This window comes from Acomys minous (assembly GCF_964271855.1).
Source record: "Acomys minous genome assembly, chromosome: 13".
Taxonomy (NCBI): Eukaryota; Metazoa; Chordata; class Mammalia; order Rodentia; family Muridae; genus Acomys; species Acomys minous.
The window spans coordinates 22693779-22717887 of NC_140495.1; the positions used below are offsets into that span (position 1 = coordinate 22693779).

General features: G+C 45.6%; 1 long non-coding RNA gene across 1 annotated transcript in view; it reads left to right on the forward strand.

Annotated features, from left to right (window-relative positions):
• Positions 1 to 1189: 1189 nt before the first annotated feature.
• LOC311580654 overlaps positions 1190 to 24109 on the forward strand; it is a 30621-nt gene continuing 7701 nt past the window's right edge. The window contains exons 1-2 of the long non-coding RNA XR_014773541.1: positions 1190 to 1276; positions 19033 to 19294. This is a non-coding gene — a long non-coding RNA (uncharacterized lncRNA). The remainder of the gene's footprint in view (positions 1277 to 19032; positions 19295 to 24109) is intronic.

Sequence of the window (24109 nt, forward strand, 5' to 3'; positions counted from 1 at the left end):
TTTTTCAACTTGATATAAGCCAAAGTCTTCTCGGAAAAATGAACTTTAATTGAGAAAAATGTCTCCATCAGATTAGGCAAGTCTGTGGGAGTATTTTCATGATTAATGATTAATACGAGAGGCCTTGTTTCACTCATACAATTATTCAAAATCTTGCATAAAAGACTTTTCAGGCTATGTGCATAAGGTACATGACAAATAAATGAATTTCATGATTTGGGCCTCATCCCCTCAAAATCTCAGTCTTTAGATATAAGTATTCAGAAATCTGAAAACAAATCCATCAAAATTTTTAGTTTTTCCAGCGTTTTGGATAAGACTCAACTTGTGTCATTCAGTCAAAGGGAAGAATGGAGAAATCTGTAATCAGGTTCTTATTTCCGGAAACTTTATTATCAAGGCCTCTTCAAGAGTCCAAAATTCAGTCTTTGAAAAATTCTTTACAGGACTACTGGTACTATTTGTGGCTGGGGAGATTTTGCTCCTTCCTCTGCCTAAGCGACTTATTCCAAATGCTTTTCACTTGATTCCCGCTCTTTACCTCCTTCACTATTTACTTACCATTCAGACTTCTTAAAAATACCACCTTTACCTCACCATCAGTCTTAGTTACTTTTCCTGTTGATCTGACACAGTGCCCTGACAAAAGCAGGTTAAGGATGAAGGGTTTTTATTTTTTGGGGGGGTCACATTTTGAGGCAATGCCCATCAAGGCAAGAAAGTCAAGAGCTCTTGAAACAGCTGGCCACATTGCATCCGTAGGCAGAAAGAAGAGCGTAGTGAGTGCATGCTGTTGCTCAGATCTCTTTCATCACTTATGCAGCCCAGGGAATGATGCCACCCATAGTGGGATCTTCCTATGAATACAATCAAGGTAACGCCCCCGTCCCGCCCCCTCACCCCGCCCCCCCCCCCCCAGCATTCCTAAGAGGCCTGTCTCCCAAATGATGCTAGGTTTCATCATGTCGACAATTAACAGTATCTCAAGTTCTCATTATCATCAGCTTATGTTGCCATTCCTACCTTCGGGTTCAAGCTGGACTCTCTAACCCGTGGAAAGGCTATGTTGTATGTCCAACCAATCACATCTACTTCCTGTGTAGGAAGGTGGAGCTCAAGAGCTTCGAGAAACCTCGCGAGACCGCCAGAGCCAGCTGGCTAGCCTCTCTTTCTTAAGTACAATTAAACTACGAGTTGGAGTGATGCCCAGGTCGAGTGAGTGACGTGTTTGAGAGGAGCACAGTGTGGGAGGACGGCAGGTTCTCTGCGAAGTGCGGTGAGTTCATATACGCCTGAGATTGGGGAACGTGCTTGTCCTGGTTTCACCTCAGAGAGTTGGGCGTATGTTGAAGTTGTTGGCGGTGCTGGCGGTTTCCATCAGGTCTCTGAGTCTGTGAGCCTCTGCTGAGGTGGCTAATGTCTTTCCATGATACAACCTATATGCCGCAGTGCTCATGCCTTTGGACCCGTGTATGTGAGTTTTCTTTATGCTTCCAGTGCCTGTCTCTTTCTTTGCAGGTTCAGATCTGAGAGTTGGGCTCTGGAGCATTGCCTTGAACAGATGAGCCACATGGCTTGCGCACAGCTTTGGCAGTTCCGATGCCTATAGCAGATTGCTGTCTGATAAAGTACACATGGTGCTGGGGGAGTGGGAGAGGGAGAGGGAGGGAGGGAGGGAGAGAGAGAGAAGGGAGGGGAGGAGGGAGGGAGAGAGTTAGAGACAGAGAGACAGAGAGAGAGAGAGAGAGACAGACAGAGAGAGAGACAGAGACAGAGACAGAGAGAGAAGGGAGGGAGAGAGACAGAGAGAAAGAGAGAGAGAGAGACAGACAGACAGAGAGGGAGAGAGAAGAGAGAGAGAGAGAGAGAGAGAGAGAGAGAGAGAGATTGAGATTGTTGGCCTGGGCTTTTGAAACCCCAAATCCCACTCCCAGTGACACACTTTCACCAACAAGGCTATACCTCCTAATCCTCTCCAACAATTCCACTCCCTGGTGACTAAGCAGTCAAACATATGAGCCTGTGGGGGCCATTCTTTTTCTTTTTTTTCATTTCTTTCCTTTTTTCCCACCAAGACAGGGTTTCTCTGTGTGGCCTTGGCTATCCTGGACTCACTTTGTAGATCAGGCTGGCCTCGAACTCACAGAGATCTGCTTGCCTTGGCTCCTTGAGTGCTGGGATTACAGACATGTGCCACTGCACCGGGATGTGAGGGGGTGCATTCTTACTCAAACCACGTTTTTCAAAACCACTGTGTCATAGACTTTGTGTCTTACCAATTTTCTCAAGAAATCTTAGCCATTTCTTACGTCTTCTGACCATTGTTCAACTCCCAGGCTCCCTACATATTTAAAAAAAAAAAAGATTCTTTATTCTTTGAATGTTCCATAATATTTACCCAATGTCTGTTGACAATATCCATCCACTACTACCTCCCCTCAACCCCCTCCCCTAGTGCCCGCACTTAATCTTCTTTCCAACTTTAAGGCCTTTAAATAAAAAAAAAAATTATCAATAGCTTCCTGGGTCTAGTTAGCACTGTCCGCATCCACATAGAGTGTGCACTGGGGCTTGAGCAACCTACCAACGAGCCAGTAGCCCCTCCTATAGCGGTGTGTGTGTGTGTGTGTGTGTGTGTGTGTGTGTGTGTGTGTGTGTGTGTGTGTGTAATCCCTGGGACACCTCTCCCATCCATGCTGGACTTTTGACTGGTTGGTTCTTGAGCAGGTCTCATGCAGTTCCTCCATGCCGTCTGATTCAGGTCCTGCCTCGCGGTTTCAGCCCTACTTTAGCTCCCGCTGACCTTCCTTCAAGTGATGGGCTGTTAACCTGCAATTGTAAGCTGATACAAGCCCTTTCTTCTCCAAGTTGCTGTTGGTCATAGTGCTTATCACAGTGATGCAAACCTAGCGAAGACAAATTGGTATCATGGCATGGGGCTTTGCTGTGCTAGGCTTCACCGCGTGTTTCCGGGGGTTGGAGGAGGATTGTAGTGACTTTTGAACCCTGGGCTTGAAGAGCTGTTTTGTGCTCAGAGATCAGTGGGCTGTTTTGTGGGAGTCTGGAGGGTAAGAATGCTGAGAGCAGTGCAGACTATTGAGGTCTGGCTTGTGAGGTGTCAGGGGGTAAGTCAAGACTCTATTAGGGCTGTCTGAGTGATGGTTTGAATTAAGAGTCTGTGGTTCTAGTTAGCTGGGGCTGAAGAATCAATAATGATTAACAAGAGACCAGCACCACTGAAGTGAGGCCTGTGCTCCATTGGGACAATTGATACTGGTCACCTGGAGCTGAGAAATTACTGGTGATTAAGAAGAGAACAGTGTCAGGTGAAATCTCCTGGGCGTATTTGCTCAAAGTCAGCACGGAGAAGCTGTGGCTCAGAGGAAGACAAGGCTTCCTCTCATGCTGGCAGCTGAATTTGGTACCCGAGTGGTACTGGCTTTGAAGGCATGGAAAGTGGATGAGGCTTAGCACTGTGTGGCAGGGCTGGAGTCCTAAGGAGGCTATTGGTGCAGGTGCAGCCTGATTGCAGAGAAAATGGCAGGATATTGGAGTTATTAGCACCACGGGATGACTAACCAAGAACAGCAGTGGAGTGGAGCCAGCCATAGCCTAGGAGACAATGGTTGTGTGTTGTAAACATCAGAGCTGGAGAAACGGAGCCCATTAGAGCCCAGAGCATCGTGAGTCCCGCACATCACACATTAAATTATTTATATTGTTGGAATTTGGTTTTGCTTTAGCTTTGCCTTTGATTGTGGTCTGCTTCTTCACGCAACTTATTTTTGAATAAGGAACTTAGTTATTCATGGGTATTTTAGAGAGACTTTGAACTTTTAAAGAGACTTTAGATTAGTTTAAAGAGATTGAACTTTTTAAGTGTTTCAATTTTTAAAGACTGGGACTTTTCAAGTTGTTTATGTTTTATGTTGTCATAGTAATATAAGTATGAGGTTACTTATGGTTTAATGGCAAATGTGTTTGTGTCTTTAAGTTGACGAAAGGTCATTTGTTCTTTCGCTTGTTAACCTGACACAGACTTAGAGCTATTTGGTTAAAGGAAATTCAGTTGAGAAAATGCCTCTATCAGGGTGTTAGGCATTTTCTTGATTAACGGTTGATATAACTGGGGATATGCTGTCCTGGGTAGGTGGTCCTGCACTGCATAGGAAAGCAGACTGAAGAAGCCACAGGGAGCAAGCCAGTAAGCAGCATCCATCCATTCATCCATGGCTTTTGCTTTAGTTCTTTCTTCTTCTTCTTTTTTTTTTTTTTGAGACAGGGTTTCTCTGTGTAGCTCTGGCTGTCCTGAAACTCACTCCATAGACCAGGCCGGCTTCAACCTTGGAGATCTGCCTGCCTCTGCCTCCCAAGTGCTGGGACTAAAGTCGTGCACCGCCACTGCCCAGTTTTCTGCTTTAGTTCTCAGCTTCAGATTCTTGCTTTGAAATTTTGCTCTGACTTCCTTCAGTGGTAGACTGTTATGTGGAAGTAAGCCAACTAAACCCTTTCCTCCTCAAGTTGCTTTTGGTCATCACAAAAACACAACTACTGTAACCAAGACGGCGTGCAACAACAGGCAGATCACACCCAGAAGCAGCATTTCATAGAAGCAGCATTTCACAGCTCTCCTCTACATTTTCAGAGTTTTACATTCTTTCTGGTCCCTTTTACTAGGAGTTCCCTGATCCTGGGGTGATGGAAAGTTGTTACAGATGTCCTGTCCATAGCTTATTCCATCACAAGTTGTTAGAGCAGCACCATACTTTCGTGTTCCAAAATCCGAGTCTCCCAGTGCCCATTGTAGCCCGTCACCACACACCCAGTGGCTTAAAACAACACACGTTTGTTTGCCTGCTGTTCTGAAGGTCAGACTGTAACGTCAGATTATTGGCAGGCAGAACTGTATTACTTTCTAGAGGGGAGAATCCGTTTCTAGCGTATAGAGCCAGCATACAGAGGGGAGCCTGAGCTGGGTGGACTGCCCTGTTAAAAGAGTTGACTTTGACTTTTCAGCCAGAAGTGACTGGTGTCTTGAGTTGACAGGTATACTTCCCCCGCGACTGAGTAGAAGTGGGGGCTCAGCAATTAGGTTAAAGCGTCGACGGGTGATGCTATCATATGACACCATTTCCCTTTGTAGATTGGGAAATCCTGCTATGTCCACACTGTCAATTACTCTTCACAATTGTATTGCTTGGTGCAGCCATAGGGATTGCTACAGTTGTGGGTAAATGCCCCTTCACAATGGGGGGCTTTGCCAGTCAAAGCTAGTATTGTTTTACTTATTTATTTTTAATTGTTTGGGCAACCTGAAAACTATTCCTTGTTATTTCTATAAATAACATTTATATGTTTAAGAGAAGTCTAATTATTCCTTCTGTAGACATTTGAAATATTTTTTCAATTTGATAAGCACTTCCTAGTTATTTCTTCTCTGTTTTCAAAAAACCTCATATGTGCAGAGATGATGTTTTAAAATTCTGTTATTTTCCTCTTCTTTGGCATCTGGACCTCAGCACAGTACAGGAGGTGGAGGTCACTACTGTCCCAGTACTCCCTCACCTTATACCTGTGGTTGTGCGGATCAAGTGTGGATTGAACTTCCAATCCTAGTTCATGAAATCTTTCAGGGAACAGCAACCATAGTAGCATGGCAGACGTGTGTGTGTGTGTGTGTGTGTGTGTGTGTGTGTGTGTGTGTGTACGCGTGCTCATTCTTGGCAGCAGAACAGAAGGCCACCTGTCTTGGACTACTACATGGCAAAATTTAGCAGTTTACTTTGCCCATACACTTAGAAAAGATCTAACTTCTTATTTATCCTTAATTAAATTCATGCCCCTGGTGAAACTCTGGGTAGCGCCCTTGCTTTGGTCAACTGTGTAGCCCATGGCACAACCTAAGCCCTCAAGAAATACAACCTGAGGTGGTGAACGGACGGGTTGCGTGTTCACTTGAGAAGACTACGCTGCTTCTCTCGATGCATTTCTCAGAGATGGAAAAACGAGAGCCCACGTGTGAGTGACATAGCAACACTCAAGCCACCTTGCAGCTATGCTGCCACTTAAGAAAATATAATCCATCCTCTCACCTGTAGTTCAGAGGCCGGGAGGGGTCAGTTTTAGTCTCCTGACCTGCCAGGTGACGAGGAAGGGAGTGTACCTGGATGATTGTTTATTGTGGCATGACCGTTACCACTTCAAACTAAGTTCATGGGAAACTTCAGGCCTCCTGCCTTGAGAAGAGCAATGTTTTTTTTTTTATCCCACACTAGAACTTAAACCGTCCCAGTGAGAGCCGAAGAGCTTAGCAAATCCTCTGCTTTGTCACAGTGAAGACCTTTGCCTAATGCAAGGTCTTATCCTGCAGATTGCTTGGGGCCAGAAGATAGCCTGGTTAATCTGAGCTGCTCCCACTTCCCTACAGTGTTCACTGAACTGGGTTTTTTTTTTTTTGTCTGTGAATAAAATGGTCCAGATCTGGGTTGGTTGCTATGGTAACTGTATCAGGAGCCTTGTGCTCTATCTTCCTCTGCTGACAGCTCCTGTGCAGTGAAGCCCCTGTGGGGTGTGGGTGCCTCTTCGTAACCTCATGGAATCACCTTCTCAAGAAGACAAAGTTCACTATGAAAAGTCAGGCCAGCTCTTGAAGGAAAGAAGTTCCTGGTCGTCCCTTGAGGTGCGTGGCTCTGTGGTCACACACACCTAGCTTGCTTATATTAGGATCTCATTAGTTAGGTTGGCCACCAAAATTTTTGGGTACAAAATCCTTGGTTTCCTGGGCTTTAATTTTTGATCTCCCGAGTTAGGAGCAGACATGGCTTTCTGGGATTTGGAATTTACTTTATTAATAGGTTTGGAATCATAAGCCCAGCCAAATGTAGGTAAAGCCCTGCTTCTTGAGCTCCAGGATATTATTTGGCAGTTTCCTCCAGGTAGGATGTGGCTGTTATCAAAGGCACTATGGAAGGCCCCCTGGGCTCTTGGCTCTGCGTTCTCATACCAGTGGAGGGCTTTATTCACAATGGTGGTCCAAGGAAGGCAGACCTGGTGTGGTTGATCTATGGTAAAGCTCCTGTCTCAAATAGCAGCACTGTTTTTATATGTGGGTCCATCTATAGAATACTACTTAAATAGTAAACTGTCGTGTTACCTCAAATTCTTCCTTTATTTTTCTATTTGACATCTCAAAATCTGTATAGCCCAAGCCAAACTTAATCGCATGCAGCCTGGACTGCTTTAGTAGCAACCCAGCTGTTCTGTCTGTAGCCACTGCTGCTTCTCCGGAAGACCTTAAATGCCCATGTCATCATGTTCTGGGCTGAACGCCCCCATAGGTGTTGGCCTTTCCAGTCTGTGTTACACACTCTCTCTCTCACTCTCTCTGCTTCAGCTGCTCAGCAATAAGGAGCCTCCTTATGATGGTGACTTCCTACGGTGGGGTCCCTTCTTCCACAGCGCTTTGCCTAGGCTACCCCTCCCAACCGATGTTTGCTTCTCTCCTCTTTTAATTTCTTCTTAGACATCATCTAGACTTAGTTTAACTACTACTTTTTCCAAGGATGGTTTTCTGATTTCTCACAGGCCGGGTCTTCTGTGGTATTCTCTCAGGGGCCTTAGGTGATTTTCATCTCTACAACAATCAAACATTAATGGTGTCATTATTTCCTCTCCGTGTCCATTTCCCTTACTAGACTGTGAATTCCATGAAGAGCAGAGCACGGATCTGTTACCCATCATTTTACCTCTGTACCTAACACTGTGCCCAGGACACAGTAGGAGCTCAGTAGATGTCTGTTGGATGACAATATAAATCTTTACTGTTGAATTACGGTATTGGGAGGGGCCTTTTCTGATATCTGCCCTAGCTCCCACACAATGACACAGAGACCTATTAGGTTTATTAATGAGCTTTAAAACACCACAGCTGGGCAGATACTGGTCTATTGTGACACATCTAGCCTGCTTATATTAGGATCTCATTAGTTAGTTTGGCCACACTAGCCTGGCTACTTCCCAGCTGTGCGCTCTTTTCCCTGCCATCTAGGCTTCCCCAGGCTGCTCCTGCTCCATCTTTGTCCTCATGGTGATTTCTCTTCCCTCTCGCTACTTTCTTCTCTCTCTCTCTCTCTCTCTCTCTCTCTCTCTCTCTCTCTCTCTCTCTCTCTCCCCCTCTCCCTTGCTGGGATCAGAAGTCCAGCCTTCCTATCTCCTCTGCCCAGTCATTGGCTGTTCAGCTCTTTGGTAATCAGTCAGAGATAATTGGGGGGGCATTGTTTACACAACATTGAAACAGGAAAAATTTCATTCATCATGACAATGCCCATGTCTGGATTGCAACCTGATCTCGGGGTACACAAGTCAGCATCTGACTACGTAACGCACAAGAGTGTTCCCCCAACATTTACAATCACTGCAAAGTGCAGGTTCTTACACCTATTTAATAGATGAAGAGGCTTACAGCAAACATCAGTCTTCATTTGTCTCACAAAAAAGTTTGAGCTCTGATGTTAAAGCCTGAGGTATTGCTCTTTCCAGTCTCTGCGTGAGGGTCACGTGGACTCACAAGGCGTTAGTGGTCTTTGGGAGCACACAGTGGAGGTCATCTGAGCTAACGGAGTCAAACATTTCACTCTAAGAAAAGCATTGCGTTTGAACCTGTCCCCAGCCTGACTCTCACCTCTGTATGTAAAATACATTGTTTATTTTTTTTGTCTGTTCATTGGGGGCCGGCACCCCCTTTCTGAACCTCCGCGGTCCTTCATGGATGCACAATAAGCTTCCCCTGTTCTGCTGTTCTGCCCGTCTCTCTACAGCCCAGGTCCTGACACCCAGCACTCGGTTGGGTTTCAGTGACTGTTGGTTGAAATTGCGCATTTGGGTGGTTGTTAGTGCACCCCAGTGCTGAGTTGAGTCAGCTGGTTTGGGGGTGAGGCCCAAGTGTTGCAGAGTTTTCAGATCTCAATGGTGAGATCGGGGTGGCCATTGGTGAACCTGTGGGCTAGAGTCTCAGGGGCGTTTATTGAAGTGGAATTGAAATCACCTTTTTGTTTGGTCAGGGAAAGAGATGACCCTGCCACTGGGGAATTCCTGTTCTGTCCCTACCTCTGGGAGGCTTGTGGAGGCCAAGGATCAGGCTCGACTTCTGGGTCTGTGGGAATTTTGAAGAAAAAGCTAAGGGCTGTGACAGTTACTTATGGAAACCTAGTCCCTAGCCGCATGGACAGCCACTCAGCCGTTGATCCGCCTTTTACTGCCAAATGTAGTAACAGAACTGATTCTGCATGCTACACGGAGGGCCAAATCAATTAAAAATTTCTTGAGTTTTACAGATGGTGCATTGACTTGCATTCACTTATTAATTCATTTACTTCCCCAATAAGTGCTGACTGATTGTGGCACAACACGATGCCAGTTCTTGGGAAGGTCGCGTGAGGAAAATTCTATACAGGCATGCTGAAGAGCTTCACAACCGGAGGAGACAGTCCATTATCCCAAACTTTAGTGCCTGAACATTTTGTGATTAAGAGGGCTCACACTTGAGCCAGACAGCTTGGCGAGTTATAATTAATACGTACTCTGGAAAAGTTACTTTCCCTCCGAACACCTCCGCTTTCTGATATGGACACTGCTGTGAATAATAATAAACAACATCACAGAGTCGCTGTGAGCATTAAATGAGGTTGTTCCTATAAGGTATTTAGTACAGAGCCAGGCATGTAACAAAAAAAATCCAAATATGTGTCAGCCGTTATTATAGAAAAGATAGCGACACAGGCGAGCAAGCAAGCAGGGTTGGGATTGAAGAACGCAGAGGAACGTAGGGAAGTGGACACTGAGGCAGTCACAGGCCACTGGGAGAGAAGGTCTCGGGAAGGTAGAAACTGGTCTCGAGAAGAAACCTTTAATCCCAGCACTCAGGGAGGCAGAGGCAGACAGAACTCTGTGAGTTCGAGGCCAGCCTGGTCTATAAAGCAAGCCCAGGACAGCTGGGGCTACACAGAGAAACCCTGTCTCATAAAAACCTACCCCCCCCCCAAAAAAAAAAAAAGAGAAGGAAAGAGGATGCTTTGCATGTGTGGGTGGAGTTGAGGGGGGGAGCTCCAAGTAGGAGTGGAATGCTTGTTATTTGAAATGTGGAAAAACAGTTTATTACTGGCCTGTGCCCTCACCTCTGCTCCTCAGGCTGCAAGGCAGGCTGATATATTAATTGGTTATGTCCAACCATTTCTACCCCTCCCCCGCCCCCAACACAAGCCCTGCATTCAGCAAGTGTGGTGATTTATCGTTATAGGCCAAATGGTCCGAAATGCCAGTTGCAGAGCTGGAAGTCTAAATTTAGCATATGAGTCCTGGGTATTTAGACTTAAAGGGAAATTTCCAGATTCTGAGATCAGGTTAAGACCACGTTGGCCCTTTAACCGCAGTTAACATTTTCCTTGAGAAATCCCAACCTTTAACAGCTTCTCTTTGACAACTCGCTGGCCAATATTTATGTTCCGCTCCATTAACATCACGAGGGCTGACTCTCCACTTTAAGAGATATGTGTTTGGCTGGAAGAAATCATTGCTGTGTACGCATTTCACATTCTCATGGGTACACACACACACACACACACACACACACACACACACGCCTCATGGCTTGATAACACGGCATGCTTCTCAACCTGTGAGTGTATGTATGTACTTGGTGCCCAGGGAGAGCAGTCCTGGGTGATGTCTGCATTAGATGTGACTTTATCTAACATTTTCTTCAAGTCTTCATTTCCCCAATTTAATTCAAAGTCTTCTGTAGGCCTTTAAGTTTCCATTGCTTGTTTTCAGAGTCAATCACTTGAAATACATTTTGTTGTAATTTTCCCTAGCTCAATGGAATGTAGATTTTAGAGTTAAGACTAAGAGTATTGTATTGGCCTCAAAGATGCAGACATGGATCTTGGAAAAAAAAAAATATATATATGTACTTTTAATCTGAGGTCCATGGGTTATGTGATGGGAAAAGTTCAATGTGATGAGCCACCACAAATATGAATTTGAACTGTTTTACAAGTTTAGGGCCCTGCAGAAAATATGGGTTTTTTTGTTTGTTTGTTTGTTTGTTTTTAGTTTTTCGAGACAAGGTTTCTCTGTGTAGGCTTGGCTTTCCTGGACCCGCTTTGTAGACCAGGCTGGCCTTGAACTCACAGCGATCCACCTGCCTCTGCCTCCCGAGTGCTGAGATTAAAGGCGTGCGCCACCACGCCTGGCTTGAAAATATGTATTTATTGGTCTAGGATGTTGGTTCTTTTCAGAGGTGTGTGTGAATGGGTGAGTTGTATTTATTTAGGAAGTGGTAGAAGCCATGGATGTTTTCTCCAGAAAAAATACTTGCAAATATGTTACACCAATTTTCTGCACAGCATTTATTCTGTTGTGCTCAAACACATTTTTCACATACAATGGTCAGTCAGTCAGAGTCTCATGATCGCATTGATGTTATTTTTGAATGCAAAAGTTAAAATCATAGCCTAATATTCTTGCTAAGTCAACAGACAGATATGAAAGTAAACTGTAATTCAGTTGAAATGTAACTTTCATAGGAAGACTGTTGTTTATTGGCTAGAATAAGATGTTAAAATGATCTTATTTTAAATATCATGAGGACTTCTTTCATGTGCCATCGGTTTAGATCTCTCAGTTTGCTGGTAACCAGAGAGGGCTATTTTTTTTTGTAGTATCTGCTAGGAAAGGGCTTAGTCTGACAGATGAGGGCACACACTGGGAACTCTAAAACACTTGGCGCTGAGTTCATCTGCTGTGGTTTTGCTTGTGCTTCAATGAAGCCAACTTTGTCCATGTCTGAAGGGAAGAATCAGCTGTGTATTTCAGGCTAAGGTTTTCAGGTAGAAGTAATCTTCCGGGGTTTCTTTGTCCGCTTGGATTTACATAACATCTGGTAAAGCTGCCTTACTCTGGTCGCTGGCCTCCGGATAGCCTTTGCTCAACTTGCCGAGAGTACATAGCCCCTTCTGCCCTCCTTCTGGCAGTAGGTGACAGCACCCGCCCTAGGTTAGTAGCCACATTTTCAGGCCCCTTGGGAGGCCTCTGCCCTGAGGCAAAGACCAAGGATCATAGAAATCAGAATGGCTTCTCACGAAGTCTGCTTTCTTTGTGGGTCTGATGGTCAGGCCATTAAGGTCTGCATTGCCTATTTCATATGCTTAGCACAATAACTTTGGACTATTTTATGAAGAATTCAATCCCACCAAACTTGAAAAGCCATGATTTGTGGAGGATGTGCTCAAGGTTGTCCATAACCCTGAATCCACCTCTAACAGACGCTCTGCCTGGGCCTCTTGTCACTCTCAGGGGTTGCCGAGTTCTAGCCCCTCATCCTCTGGGGAGGGGGACATGATCTCCTCCAATAGCTTTGGCTTTCAGAACAGCAGCTAAGAGAGCCTCTTTTGGCCAGCATTGGTTTTCTGCCTCGCAACCAAAGATTCTAGAGAAAAAACAACACAAAAACTTGTCCTTCACAGAATGAGGAAGGAAAGACATGGTGAAAGTAAACCATAGATTGATAACATCTTCTGTAGCCCAGCATGATTTGTTGTCATCTGAATTACTAAATGTTTGCCAACATCCTATCAAGATCAGAAATGTCCATTCAAAATATACACAAATATTCCATGCATTAAAACAGCAACTCATTTAACTAGAAGAGAGGTAGCTAATTCTTATTAACAGTTCATTTAAGGTTTGGGAGGACACACATTCTCTCTAATTCTGTAAATTCCCACGGATGGACATCTCAACATCGGAGGAGGTGTGTTGCCGGTGAGAACTGAGGACCATACTGAAAACCTACCTGCTGGGATTCCCGCTGTTAATTTTGGCAGGGAGGGTGCTTGCCTCATGAGAGCTGAAAGAGACTGCAGAGGCAGGCTTGCCTGGGAGAGAAACAGCAGCTGCAGGAATGAGAAAAGAGCTGCTCTTACAGAGCAGACCACTCCATGGCCAGCTGGTACCCTCAGCTCTCCCATCTGCCTCAAGCAAAGCCCCATCAGGCACTTACAGACACTATTCACAGGAGCCCCTGAAACTCTACAGCTTTGCATTGCACTGGCTTTCATTTTGTAAAGGAATGCCAGTAACGCAGCTTCTCCAAGCCAGAAGCAGGGATGGGTTGGTAAACCAGAGAACCCATGGCAAACCCGTAGGCTGAACCACATGATAAAATATGTTCTAGCTGTGGCCACATGGCGGCGCCAACTTAGTTGTCACACTGGTTTCTTTCTGTCTGGTGTCAGTAGTTTCCACGGTTCTTTTTTCTACAGTTGGTCCAAACTTCCATTGAGTGATTTTGGGTGGCTGCTGTTGTGTGACTTCAACACTCAGTTGTTATACCTTAACAAAGCATGCAAGAGTGCAGTAGGTGATGATGTTGTACAGTGATGAAAAACACACCAGAAAAATCAATATGTTTGGAATGGAAGAGGTGATAAAACACAAAAGAAGCCCAGAAACTTGCTGCCATATGCTATTAAATGCAAGAACAAGCCCTCTGCAAGATGTTAGAGCGAATGCTAAGAAAATAAAAAGCAGCATTAGGACATATCATTCCACGATGCCTGCAGATTTATGTGCCCCTAGAAAGCATCCTCCATTTTCACATGTACTCCTAAGGAGGAGTCTGTCTTGAATTACACGAGACCTTCAAGAACTTGCCTCTGGCATAAACCTGACAAGCCATGTTTGTTTACTGTCCCTTCTTTGCCTGTTATGTGACTTCATCTCTCATTGCAGTCTGCAGAAAGGTGAGTGAGTGATTGCTGGGGCCTGGTCAAGGCTTGAGGAACAAAGGGGAAAAGCTTCTGAAGTATTTTAACACCCAGGAAGTATTTCACGAATGACCTCCAGGGATGCTCAGCCGGTCCTGAGAAGCCAGCGTTGTTTATAGCTTCCTAGACGAGGAGCCAGACTCAGAGAGCAATGCCACCATCTGGCTTTACATCCAGTGACTGGTAGAGCCAGCCCTGAATCCGACTTATATAGACTTCTAGCCTGACTAGAAGGGGGCACGATTGCACTTAAAATCACAACTAGTTTCTATAGCAGAAGTGATTTTTTTTTTAAAATAAAAAAAGATGCTCCCAAGAATCCTTTAGGAAACTAATTAGGTGGATGCTTTTTTCCCTGGTCAGGTGATAAACAAAGGGAGACCTGGGGAAAGCATAAATCACACTAGCAGTTCTTGGTCCTGGCTCACTACTAAAGAGTGCTGTACCCGTCCACTACAGGTGAGGGAAGCAGACACAGAGGCACAGATCCACTCAGGGCCATTCCAGAACATGACAGTCTTGCTTACCAGCTTTCCTTTCTCCTAATAAAACCAGCTCCATACTTTTATTTTTTTGTTCCCTTCACTCAGAAATCTGTATAGCCTTTGGATTGTTTTGTTTTCTCATGCATTGTATATCAGGCTTATCCCCGTAAGTGGAGGAAGGATAGATCCTTCCGCTTGGTGGGGAGAAAGACATATCTAAACGAAACAGCAGGAAGAGACCCACCCTCTTCCTCCAGCCCACCGGAGTGGCCCCTCGTGGCTGGATTTCAGGATACTGATTTTCTGTGACCCTGGCAGGCCTAGTGCAGAGCCTCTTTACTTCTTAAAGTACACTGACACTAATTTGTTTTTGAGAATTTTTAAGACTCTTTCAAAATCCCTTATAGTGACTAGAAACACCCTGGGGTGTTGCAAATTCAGAGTTTGGGGATTATTGCAGAGAAGTGAAAGCTGTGGCTGTGTGCACAACGGCCAGTGGAAAGCTAGCTCTGCATGGAGCGGTTTTGTCTGTCAAACAGCTGACAGTGCTCAATTTTGCATCAGATAGAGTGGCCCCCGCCATTGGCACACCCACAGGCAGATGGTGGTTGTGGTAACGTGACACCAAAATATTTGTTATTTCGAGATAGCACAGTCAAGCCCGGCTGCTTTTATTTTCCCCGTCTAACTGTTTAGCTTGGCCTCAGACAGGCAGTGTGGGCTGTGATTGAGAGCCCTGGCTTTGGAAGCAGACCCGGATGGATTAGACTTTCTGCGCCCCTAAGCCCTGTGACTTGGTGTCCTAGTTTGGAAGATGGATCCATGAGGGGAAAATGATAATAATTCTATCACTCCGACAATGTAAGCCTGTATCTGGGGTGAAGATGGCAAATAAATATGTGTGAAACCACATTCTGGGTGCTTAGTAAACGCCACAACATCTTCTTTCCGCTTGCTTGTCCCCTTCAGTAGACAATGACAGTGGTCCTTGACTATGGACATGGAGGGTGTGGGGGGGCATGGACACACTTAGAAGTGGAGGAGACCCTTGGAAGCCCAGATGGTGGTCTATGAGCTTTCCCCACTAAACCAGAGAGTCCAGTCATCAGGAAGGCAAGGACCAGGACCATAGGACAAAATAGGTCAAGTCTTTAAGACTGTGCATCAAAAGCACTTTAAAAAAAAATAGCCAAGGAAGGACAAGATTAAAAGAGAACCAAAACCATGTCAGAAAGTATGGCGAGGGGTCCCTGAGCCAGGAAGAAAACTGCAGGATCCTCCTTTCAGGTTGAGGAGTCCGGCAGCGGTGGCTTCCTGGAGGTTGAGAAAAAAAGGACAAGTTGAAGCTTTCAGAGAAAGAAAGAGACAAGAGAAGAAAGAAGCATTAAAAAAATATACAAGGGAAGAAGGAAGCTAAATAGGGCAGAACAGTTGCAAATTGCCAGTGATGACTGCGGACATTACCAACGTCATCAGTGACCTTTTGTATCTCTACAGTCTTTGCGAGTCTCTTCCTTTCTCGCAGTGTGGTTGTATATCTTAGACTCAGTTTTAGCTTCTTAGGGTTACTCTAACAGAGCACCATAAAATTGGGAATCTTAGAGACATACAGAAGCCTGAGATGCAGGTGTGAGCCAAGCTGCTCTCCCTAGAACCTGGAAAACAGAGTTCTTCACCTATGTCCTGTCATCACTCCCAGGCCATGGCCAGAGCTGGTGTCCCTTGCCTTGAAGCTGCACCAGTGTCTGCCTGGCTTGTCACGCGGCATGCTCCTTGTGGTGAACACAGTCACATGGCATCAGGGCTCCCCTTCAAGATGCCATTATAACTTGATCGCAGTCACGGGCACACTGAGCCAGTTCGATACATAATGGTATCATCCTAAGAATCTGATGGTAGCATTGATCACTCTGTAGAGAAACGCAGGCCTGCCCAGAACATTCTGTGAATCGTTGCAGGGAGCCTGCAGACGTTTGTGGATTCCACAGGGAACTTGCTGTTTCTGGAGTGAGCCAGCACTGTCAGTATTACTTGGGGGCCTTTCCAGAAATTTAAAACCACAGGCTTCAGACTTTGACTCCAGCGTCTGCATTTTGATGAGTCTCCTTGTGGGTTTTGTTGGACGGTGCTCTGGGAGTTTGCAGGTCCTAGATGAAGACCCTTTCCCCCTCTTCCTTTCTCTTTTGCACACCCTCCCCTCTCCTCCTCCTCCTCCTCCTCCTCCTCCTCCTCCTCCTCCTCCTCCTCCTCCTCCTCCTCCTCCTCCTCTTCTTCTTCTTCTTCTTCTTCTTCTTCTTCTTCTCTCTCTCTCTCTCTCTCTCTCTCTCTCTCTCTCTCTCTCTCTCTCTCTCTCTCTCTCTCTCATTGCCAGCTAGGAGGCTCAACTTTACCTGCCCATTTCTTCATCACCGCTCAGCACACCTGCATCTGTAATAGCCTGGGCCATCTTCCCTTTGCTACAGGTGAAACTATACTCACCTCTAACAAATACACCTGCAGATCTATTTTACACAAGGCAGAATGAAAGTCACTAATTGAACATAGTGAGCAGCACCTTTGTGCCGGGCCTCCAAAAGGAGGGGGTCCTGTCTCCCGACGGACTCTCCATCTGGGTCCCATCGTTGCCTGTTTGTTCTTTAGGATCCACAGGAGGGGCTGACCGAGTCTTCCTGAGAAAGCACCGTGTTTAGAAGCTGTTGCTATTTCCTTTCCACAATGACTTACTTAGAAGTCTCCTTCCATTTCATGAGCACAGCTGGAGGCTGGTGTGGTAGAACTCATCTCCTCCCCCACCTTTTCTACAGCAAGAAAGATTCTAGCAGTTTTGTCTCAGAGGTAGGGTCCTAGGCTCGTTTTTGGAGCAGACATTGCTTGGGAAAATGCTCTAGAACGGGGCCTTTTGCTCCTTTCTGACACAAATGCAAGGAGGCAGACAAGTCTTGAATTTATTAAACATACCAATTTGTCTTCAGGACCCATTTTGGGATTATTTGCCTTTGGTATCTTTAATGAGTGTGAATCTCTTAAACAGAGTTAATGAACGTTTTGCATGTTTTTCTTGAATAGACTTAGTACAGTTTTTCAGGACTGTCCATTCAGATGCCATTGTCCCTCATACAGTTTAGAGTTTCTCATCCTGCAGCCTATTGGTTTCCCATGGTGCTTAGCATCTTCCAACATGTGAAAACATGTTGCATAGCTTGTCATAAGTGTTAGGCAGGGCCTGTTTCATTTACTGGTGTTTCTCAAGTTCTTACAGAGAGCTGTTATGTGAAAGCTGCTAGTAATATTGACTAAATGGGTAAGCACTTTTTTGTCTTAATATAACAAACATTCCTATATTTTGTATATATTTTCTTAGGTTATGATGTAAATATTTTATTATAGAAGTCATGTTTGCCTGTTCCTAGTATTTTAATATTTACATAATATATTTCAAATAGCCAGTTCACTGAATTTGTATAGAGGACTTTTGTTATAAAAGTCACAATAATTTAAGATGATTTGAATGTCTTTGGGAAAATTTTTTGTGGCATTTTAGTTTGTAGGTTTTGTTTTATCTTCCTAATGATGTTTTAAAAATGGGCTTATTTTTTTCTTTTGGTCTTCCTAATGATGTTTAAGAAATGTGCCTTAGCCGGTCATGGTGGCCCATGCCTGTGATCCCAACACTCTGGGAGGCAGAGGCAGGAGGATCTCTGTGAGTTTGAGGCCAGCCTGCTCTACAAAGCGAGTCCAGGACAGCCAAAGCTACACAAAGAAACTGTGTCTTGAAAAAAGACCACACACAAAAAAAGAAAGCAATGCGCCCTCATCCCATTTATGTCTCCCCAGTCCTGTGCTGCTGTGGCCGGTGGGGGTTGGGGCAGAACCTTTATTGGAGACCTCGGGAGTGTAGTAGTGCCTTGCCTCGTGTAGGCTGCTGATCGTTTGAGCAGGGATGAAGGAGTGCATGGGGCTGGGGCAAGGGATGGTGAGACAAGAGAGCAGGGGAGCTGAGGGCAGATAAGTGAGTCTGTAGACTTCGACTCACGACTCTCAAGAGCCTTCTAGTCCTGCCAATCGTTTTAACACAAATTCTCAAACTTGTGAATTAACCTTGAGTATCTGTTGCCGTGGAGGAAACCTGCGTAGCCTCCAGAAGCCCGGTGGCAGATGCTTCAGCAGAAACCATCAAGTGTTCTAATTGCCAGTGTACATTGAATGAAATCTGGGGGCTAAGTGGTTATTCCCTTGGACTTGAAGAGAAACGCCTTCTCTGCCTTTGTAAATGTGGGTGCATCTTAGGTTGATGTCTTCGGTTCCGTGTCTGAGTCTTGGCATCATAGGTTGATGTCTTCAGTTCCGTGTCTGAGTCCTGAAAGTTGCCTGTTGACTTCTGGGACAGGCTTGGCTGGGCTGTGTGTGGGTTTTCCCTTAACAGAATCACTGGTTCTCCGTCAAGTGTTCCTCTTTGTCTCTCGTGGGGACAGTGGAGTGCAGGGTTTAAACATGAGAGAGAGACCTGCAGATCCTGATGGAGAGGACTGGTCAGGGCTCAGAGGTTGGTTGTTCTAGGGAACCCAGGGTATTATCTTACAACAGCCTTGAAGGGGCTCCTGTCTGCCTGGATGGAACGGAGGTGAGGGAAGTTGAAAAGGTTGGATAGCCTTGTCCCACCTTGCCAATGGGTACCAGGGATGCTTGCCCTACAAAGATAACAAGATCTGACTTTTCCCTCGCAGGCTGATGACAAACTGTTTGTCCTACAAGAGACTGCGGTCTACATCTGCCTTCTGCTTCTAGAGGTAGCCCAAGCCCTCAAGGTATAAAGAGAAGTCCGGAGAAGTACACTTTCACGGAACTTGGCCTCTTCCTGTACTGCCAGGCACCTAGGACATTTCCCTTCCTGGATGAGGACCTAGCTTCCATAGCTGTTCGTTTTAGACTTTCTTCTCGGGGCCTGGAACAGAATGAGAGAGGCCTGCACACCTCAGATCGCACAGGGTAAGGACCTTCTTTTCCAGGGCAGTGGGATGACGCCAGAGAAGAAGCTGAGATGGGCTAGCCATGGCTATTTTAGGACCATGAAAACTGCTTCTCAGCCTGGCCCTGTTGGGAATCTGCCCTTTCTCCTCTATGAGAATGACAGAAGCACTCTTGACCCTTGGAAATGCTGGCTTCCACAGGCGATTGGTTCTGGGTGGGCTTGGAGAAACTTGTCTGCAAGAAAGTGAAACTTAGCTCTCCCTCGCTAGTACTGCTGAGTCCTGGCGAAGTGGGTGGCCAGGTGGGGCAAAGACAGAGGGTTCCACGTGCTCATGAACTAGGAAGAGAATCTTGGAGGCGCACACCACATTTAAGGGAGTCAGTTGATAAACAGAACTTAGCTACGTTACTTCCCCCCAAATGTAACATACCGAGTGGGAAAGGACCGCATAGATTATCTTAAGAAAGTTTCTCTCTTCTTTCTGGAACATTTTTCTACATAAGTACCACTTGAAGAGGTTTCATTATAACAGATAATGAAGGGGTGCCTTAACCCCAGGGCGAGGCTTTTCTGTATTTCTTTTTTTAATTTTTTATTTAATTAATTTATTCAGATTACATCTCTATTGTTAGGCTTTTCTGCATTTCAACAGCTTCCTTTATCTGTCCATTCTTGTAGGTGGGCTGTGAGAAGCATCCTGGCAGGATGTTCTTACGTACTGAGGATCTGTTAGCGTAACTAACGTAACTAACGTCGCTCACGAATAAGATGAGCTAAGAAATACTTAGCAGGCTGCAGAGATGGCTCAGTGGTTGAGAGCACTGACTACCCTTCCAAAGGTCCCGGATTCAATTCCCAGCACCCACATGGCAGCTCCCAACTGTCTATAACTCCCAAGATCTGACACCCTCATACAGACATACATGCAGGCAAAAACACCAATGCACATAAAATACAAATAAATAAATTTTAAAAAAGAAATACTTAACAGACCCACCCCCCACAAGGCATGAGCGCCACTCTGCATATATAACTCTGTGTAAATCCATAGCTCCAGCTTGAAAAGTGTGTGACACTTGGTATTTTATAGTCAGGCAGGGGCCAGTGGTTTGGAAAACTGTGAGGGGCTCATGTGGTATGTGTGTGGTTACCTGACATGGCTGTGGTGGCAGCTTGGACTGTGTAGAAGCCACACCCCCATCAGGGATGTAGAGAGGAGCAGGGCTAAGATTGACGTCATAAGATTGACGTCATGGTTTGTGCCGTGATTCCGACACGTGCTCTTTCTCTTTATGTACTATCAGCCAAGCCTCCAAATCCTGCACTCAGGGATTTTGCTATAATATATAGGGTGACATGTAGGAAGCTGTACTTACACTTAGATGTTCAGTTCCTGAGAGGTGATATGTGAGGGAAACTGGACTCCTGGGTTCAAATCCTACCTGCCTGACCAGAAAGCATTATTCTGATACAATGTGCCCACCTTGGTGTCCCACGGAGGACTGAAGGAGACCCACATAGCTTTGTATTCAGAAAATGTTGACACATTTTTTTCCCTGTTTTTCCAGGTTCTTCTTGTGGCAAACAGTAGTTTAGAAACAAGCTAAGTGGCGCATATTTCATTAGCTCCTAATGGAAAATTATGGAAGAGAATGAGAGAGTTGAGAAAGACACCCCCAGCTACACTTCACTCTAGAGAACCTCACCATCCTCCAGATGGTGCAAACCCTCCTTCTCTAGGCTCCCTTGGGTCACCCCGAGGGGGCCCTGTCTTCCTCACACCCTCTTCCCTGCCAGGCTGCTGCTGTCTGAGCACTTTGAGAAGGCTGGGACTGGATGTTAATCTCAAATTATCCTTGCCATTATCACATTTATTTAGCAAATATATAGTAAGAAGGCTTAAAAATATTCCTGATTAGCATATTATAGCAGAGAAAAGAGACAGACAGACAGACAGACAGACAGACAGACAGACAGACAGACACACACACACACACACACACACACACACAGAGAGAGAGAGAGAGAGAGAGAGAGAGAGAGAGAGAGAGAGAGGGAAGAGACAGACAGACAGACAGACAGACAGAGACAGAGACACAGAGACAGACAGAGAGACAGACAGAGAGACAGAGATTAGCCAAGCTTTTCCCATCTCATCCAAAGTTAACTGGCAAAGTTTGCCCTGAGTTGTTCTGCTTTAAGGAATGGCTTCTGTGAAGGCTGACTTGGAAAGCCCAGGCCAATTCCCCAACCTGTAATAAAGTATACATATAAAGATAGCAGTGTTGTTACACAATTTAATTAGTACATCACTCAGACATTTGGACCAATGCCTGGCTCTTTTCCTGCATGTTCATTTAGCTTTTAGTCTAACTCCCGCGTGAAATAAACAAAAAGGCTAATTGCTTTTGGATTTTAGCACCGGGTGAAATACCTGGATTCATTATGTGAATCATATTTTATAGGTAGATTAAAGGTTCTATTGGCAAATGAAAAATTCCAAGATGACAGCTGTAATGCTAACAGCAAGGCAATTGAAAGGCCTGGGCTCCCTGAGGCGGCATATGGATCCATCTGACACGTTTCATCGCCGTGTGAAATGTGTGCACACTGATGAGAACGTTGCCTCTGGCCGGGAAGAGTTTGTTTCATGGCTCTGAAGCAGTGATGTGCTGGGAAAGGTTCAAGGCTCTTGTCCGTGAGGAAAACAAAAGCAAAACCTCTCATTTGTAACTTTCTGCCCATGGCTGATTCCAAAGAGTGGGGATAGAAGCTCACCCCTGACTCTCGCCAGTCTTGTGACAAGTGCTCTCTTTGGTCCTGGGGGAGGGCAGGCCTGGCTCCCAAGACTAGAGCTGATTTTTAATAAGTTCTCCAAGATATAGATGTTGATGTGGGGAGCTCTGGAGTGGATCCCTTCTGAGCATGTTAGAGCCCAGCAAACGGGAATGCTTTCTCAACTTTGTGGAGAACAAGACAGGCAGATGAAGGGTATGTGCAGCCCCCCCCCCCCCCGGCATTTTCCTATGTGTGTGAGGCTGGTTGGTGTAGCATGGATTTGTGGCCTATGCTGTCAGACATACTTTGCTGTTGCCTGTTTGGGGTTGCCTGGGAATAGAGAGTAACTGGTTTTCAATCGCTTCTGAGTTGGGTTGGGTACTGAGGTGACTGTCTGTAATCTCAGCACCCCAGAGGCTAACACAGGAGGACTGTAACTTTGAAACTAGCCTGGGCTACTCGGTGAGACCTAAACTCTAGTAATCAAAAATCAATCAATCAAATCCTATCAAAGGCTTTGGAAGCGTTTGACACAGCGCACTCCACTCTCTTGCTGTTGTGGGCTGACTGATGTAACACCTCAGCTATGAGAGAAAGTAAGACTTACATCCCCCACGATACTGGCTATGTCTGATGCTGGATATAGAGGAAAAACTTGTCTTGAGCCTTGTGTTTGGGGACTGGTAGCCCAAAGGAGACCCCTTTACAGCTGTAGTAATCCGAAGACCTGCCCATCTCTCCCATTTCCCATGGCGGTAGATATGTAATTATTGTAGTTTAATCATAGTTTTGGCTCAAGTTGTCTAGAGACAGATGTGAGGACCATCCGGCGCCAGCAAGGTCATTCTGGCTCTCCTCCAGGCCCGGCAGGCTCTCGGGAGGTTAGAAGTTTGACTCCATCACTATGAAACCAGCAGAGTTTCCTGTCAGCTCTGCTAACTAACGATAGCACCGTACTAACAAGGAGTGATGGTGTTGGATTTCACCAGAAGTCCTGGAGAGACAACCGCTTACCTGAGTTTACCCCGTATCCTGTGCCAGGCAGTGGGTTGAACACTTTCTAGCCACCGTCTAGGTGAGACTCACATTTCCTGTGGTTTTTCAGCTCCACACCCAAGATCATGGGGTAAAAGTGATGCTGGCCTGCTGAACCAGACGGTTTGACTCTCAGGCTAAGGTACTTTCTTCATTTATCTTGGAGGCCAGAGCATGGATACCCCATGCATATTTAGAGGGAGCGTTGCATGTGGGCAGACTTAGATATTCTTTCTGTAGCGTTCTATTATTTTCTGTTCTAGAGGGCTTGGCCCTGAAAGTACTGCTCCTGACCTTGCTCAAGGAGGATCCTCAATAACTCCTCTCTTCCCAGGTGTTGAGTTCTGTTAAGGTAGACCTCATATGCCTGTGGAGCATGCCTTCCATTAACTCCCAAAAGGGAGAACTCCCAGAAGCCAGTAATGCCTTCCATATACCTAGCTCAGACTTAACGTTGACAAGATAAAATGCCCACTCGAATTAGCAAACTACAGAAATTATTGTGCCCAAGACTAACCTAAACCTTCTATGGGATAAAAAACAGACCTAAGGAACTAGTGAGCTCCCACGCTGGGACTATGCTGGCCTGGCAGAGAGCAGAACAGGTTGGAAGAGCAAGAGGGGGTTACCGTGATACCGAACCTGACATGTGGCCTCCGATAGATCTCTCAAACCACAGATTCCAAGTGATTCCTCCCTCAGGACATCCTGCAACATGTGGGGAAGTGTGAAGACAGCAAGTGACTCGTGCCCCAGGATGTGGCAGCCTCATGGTCCCAAACAGGACTAGCAGCTGGGCTGTCTGTGCTCCAGTCACTGGCCTCTCCTGCATCAGCTTCCTTAGAGATGACAGAACAGGCGAGGACACCAGCCTTTCTCTTTCAGAAAGAAAGAATCATTTCCTTTTCTATCCTAAGAAAGGAAAGCCATATGGAGAAATTGTCAAGAAGAAAAACATTGCTGAAGACATGCAAGTAACAGAACAAGGACTGAGCAGGTTGTGTGTGTGTGTGTGTGTG